The 4,390-nt window shown below is 40.5% G+C and overlaps 1 non-coding gene across 1 annotated transcript; it reads left to right on the top strand.

The window, feature by feature from the left end:
- The first annotated feature begins 381 nt into the window (after positions 1 to 381).
- On the top strand, positions 382 to 454 carry trnar-ccg (transfer RNA arginine (anticodon CCG)). Its single transcript has one exon. It is a non-coding gene; the product is annotated as a tRNA-Arg (tRNA).
- The last annotated feature ends 3,936 nt before the right edge of the window (positions 455 to 4,390 follow it).

Here is a 4,390-nt window from a genome sequence, read left to right as displayed (position 1 = left end):
GATAAGCAATTTTTTATTGCACTACCAATATATTGACACCCTGCCTGGTCAAATCAACTCATGTTTGTTTTTAGGACTGACCAGAAGACCCAGAGTCTAAGGTTGTGCTCAGGCTTATAAGGGGTTTTAAGGGGTCAGATATATAATCGGTCTATGCTGTAAACGTTTTTTCCTGCAATTTTTATGGTCCAATTTACAGATATTGCCAAAGTGTTTTCAAGGTCGTGGATAGGAGATATAATTTACATATTCAAGTAGCATCCAGATATTTCAGAGCGCTGTGTTTCTGTAAAAGGTTGAAATAGTGTTTTATAATATTCTTCACATATACCTCACCCTCCGTTTCTTGTACTCCTTGGTGCTCCAGTGTCGCTTCTGCATGACCCAGTGGCCTAATGGATAAGGCATCAGCCTCCGGAGCTGGGGATTGTGGGTTCGAGTCCCGCCTGGGTCGTATTGTTAGTGGGGATCTTCTCTTGGCTGCACACTCTTAAGGACCCTGTGAAACGGCATCTTAACTTCCTTAATTTGATGTATTTCCTGTTGAAACAGGATGTTGGGGAGGGGCTCAACACAGGGCGGGATCATTCAAAAGTCTAAACCAATGGGAGATCAGTCAGGGAGAGAAAGGCAATTTGATTGGATGGGAGGGGCAGAGGGGCGGGACTGTTCAAAAGTGTTGACTTTATAGGTTGGAATTTATATTTCCGCCTCCTGGTGCAGCATGATGTCACCATTAAAGATACTCTGTTTTCCAGCAAGGAGAACGAATGGGAATTCATTTCATGGGGACTTTAACATCTCTGGTTAACCCCTTGTACCCCGACTTTCCCCTAAAGTGTACACATAATGTACAGCGGTGTCACATACATATTCTGTATCTGCTTGTTCCAACGCTTCATTGAAGCTATACCTGCTTATATTGAGTGAATATAATAATTGAGAGGTCGCAGGTTCACTTTCCACAACAGCCATGTGTCTTTGAGCAAGAATTCCTCTGAAAATAAAATCTTCTGAACATGAATTCCAGCTACTTAGAAAACAAGTTAAACATTTCTATCCTTTGTCAGGGAGAGAGAGGTTTTACAGTGTTTCGTTTTGTTGTCACTCTTCCAACATGGTGGCGGTGTGTTCCTCGTAACCGTTGGTAATCACTCTCCCTGGTTACTGTCTGTCAGGCCTCAGTGCTGCACATTGGTGTGGCATCACAGATTCAAGTCTTGGCTCTCCAGTTTCTACCTTGGGTTGTAGCATGAGATCAAACCACAACACACTCATTCTCTCTTCATCCATCACTCTCTCTCTCTCTCTCTCACACACACACAGACACACAGACACACACCCTTTCACTCATTACATTTTTATGAATAACTTGCAGAGGGTAAATTCAATTGATTTTATTCCCCTCATATTTGTTTATGTTGTTTTGGTAGTTTTCAAATAAAGTAAACCTACAACTAAAAATAAGCTACAAACTATTGATTGAACCGCCCCAGCACATTAAGAATAACAATTTTGACTTCTTAAATTCTGTGATATTCCCTTTTAAATGGAGTTGAATGGGGCTAGGACCGAGCTGTCAGCAGATATTACAGCGTGCAAACACTTTTTTTTTTTTAGCTCTTTTGTTTAGTGTATTCTCTGGGTTCTTGCTTTAGGAGAGAGGTGTTCATGTTCACAAGTATTGATTGGTCTGTCTTACATCACAGGAATGACAGACAGATGCTGGTGGATGAAAACCTATTAGCTCTGAAAGGTAGCTAAACTTTTCAGGGAGTAAGAAAAGCCTTGTGATACAATCAAAGCTCCACTGGCTGTGTCGAGTTGCGTTGCCATTACTGTCTCGTCATTGTAGACCTATAGCTTTGGTATTTTTTAAGTACGGAAGTGTTAATAGTGGAGTGTGTGAGTAGTTTGTAGGTTATGGGGTAGGTTATAATTATTGTTTTTTTGAGGCGTTATAATGTTATTTTTGTCACTTTGAAAAATGGACCTTAAACATCATAATCATTTATTTAATGATTTAATTAGTGAGTAAACATACCACAAAACATCCAGTATCAACTTTATTTGTTTTTGTTTCATTTATTTAAAATAAAATAAACAAATAAATAAAAATAAATAAATAAAGTTATTATTATTATTTATATTAAGATGAATGCGCACATCAGCCATCGAGAATCAATATAATAAATATTTAACCCACCACATGTAATGACAGAGGCGATAGAAGTAAATAAAACGCCACAAAATGTTGTTTTCAAATGATCGTAGCCTAGATGTGTATTGATATGATATTTATGTGAATGGATACACTAGTAAAAAAACAATATCAACTTTAGTTCTCTTTATTTCAATGAGGAAGAACGTATGCGTCAGCCATCGAGAATTGATTTTTTAGCCATCGGACGCAACACAACACAGACACAACGCAACACGAGCAGTGGAGCATCTTTCAGTGCTTTTAAAGGAATCATCCCTTCAATGGCTGAAGGCCGATGGCTGTAGTGGAGCAGAGCCGTTATTACTGTAAGTCTCTGGTGCTGCTCAACAGGTAGAGCATGGCAGGAACACTACCAGGGCCAGAGAGTCAACTGGGGTCACCCATGCTAAAGAAATGAATACATTCATTCATACATTCATGTAAGAGGGATAAATGGTATATGATAAAGGGCAACAAGGAAGATTTTTACCCATAGCACAAAGTGACCAGTCAACACTTCCCATTTTCAGCTGCTCGACGACGGAGGCGCCGCTGCGAGTGAGCCACCGAGGTCGCAAGACATTTCGGCCTCGTTACTGAGCCAAAAAAAGCAAATGACAGAGCAGAGTTATTATTACAGGGTTTTTCGCTAGACATTTCTGTTGGATCTCTGCTCTAATTAGCTAGCTTACTCGTCTCTAGTGTGAAAATGTAGGGGACAGGAGGGGAGAGCAGCCAGAGACTTGTGTAGGAGCAAATATGTTCTATTCATGTTGTTCCAATTCCTGCGTAGATTTCCTTAGATTAAATGTCATAGATTACTTAATGCCCCTGTGCAAAAGAACTTGGTGTTATTATTTTTTCATGCGACAGCAGTGATATGTGAATTAATAAAGTGAGCGGCTCTCTTGAGTCTAGGTTTAAAGAAGAGTGGCTCATGTTCATACAATATTGATTGGACTGGACAAATAACATAAGAGCATCATACAAATTTGTGGTTCTGTTTTTTGCATTTTTCTTCCTCTGAAGATGCTCCCTGGCGATCCCATTTGGAGTCCCATTTGATTTGTTTCGCACAGAACAATATTACCTTTGATGCGATACACAAAGGGAAAAAAAATAAAGACAATATTACCTTTCTGACAGTTCTGCAGATTACACACTTTGCTTTTTTTTTTTTTATGTCAGTATCTGCCAAAAGCTAATCAACACCTGATATGCAGGCAGATTGAGTTCAGTCCTGTAATTCTGTTTTTTTTTTATTTATTTTTTTACTCTACCATATGTTACAGTTTTCGGGGAAATTTACATCTCAATGACTTCAAAATGAGAATATGTGTATTTTTTTGATGAGTTGTTTCATTGTTAAAAGAGTCAGAATGAAATGCAATGAAAATTATATATGATCACCTAACAAAAGGCTTAAAACTACCTCTACACTTCACTACTCTCAAACCCACAATTTCACAGCCAATAATTTAAACAGTCTGCTAAGCAATTCAGAAACTTTGTTGCACCAACAACCATAAGCTAATGTAATGGCTGAACCTTCTTTCTTGAAATGGCCTGTTCAGCAGTTCAGAACCAATCAGGTTAATGAGATGCAGCTGAGCCAACATCCAACAGTCCAGAAACTCCACTGCATTTAAAGGCCCTGACACACGAGGCCGACGGTTGGGCGTCGGCCAATGTCGGGCCGTCGGTAAGCGTCGGTGTCCCTAGTTTTTGCGGTGTGTCCCGCACCGTCGGCACTAGTCGGACCCTGTCGGCGGCTTTTCAATTGAGCATGTTGAATCGGCGTCGGAGCCCGTCGGTGAGAGATCACTCTGATTGGTAGTTCGTGTTTTGCCTCTGGATGATTGGACTGATAAATTCCTTCAACATGTGGAACTGAACAGGAAAGAGCCGAGCGAAATTTTTAAAATCGGAGGTTTCATTTATCTCCAGCTCTCGACACAGGTCCGGGAAAGCCCCTTGAGCCTGTCGCTGGAGTATCCATGATTTCACCCATTTAGTGCGGTTTCTCCTTATTTTTCGCCTCCACCTCTTCCTTTCTTCTTCCACAACCAAAAGACCAAGGGCTGACAACGCCAGTGCCATTTGCAACTTCTTATCAGACATAAGGTATGGAGAGTTATTTCCCCTCACGCAGGCGCAGAACGTACGTGCTAGTTGGCCGTCGGCTGT

Source organism: Centroberyx gerrardi, chromosome 15, assembly GCF_048128805.1.
Source record: "Centroberyx gerrardi isolate f3 chromosome 15, fCenGer3.hap1.cur.20231027, whole genome shotgun sequence".
NCBI classification, from domain to species: Eukaryota; Metazoa; Chordata; class Actinopteri; order Beryciformes; family Berycidae; genus Centroberyx; species Centroberyx gerrardi.
Note: the sequence above shows the minus strand (reverse complement) of the source record. Positions and strands in the feature narration are given on the sequence as shown.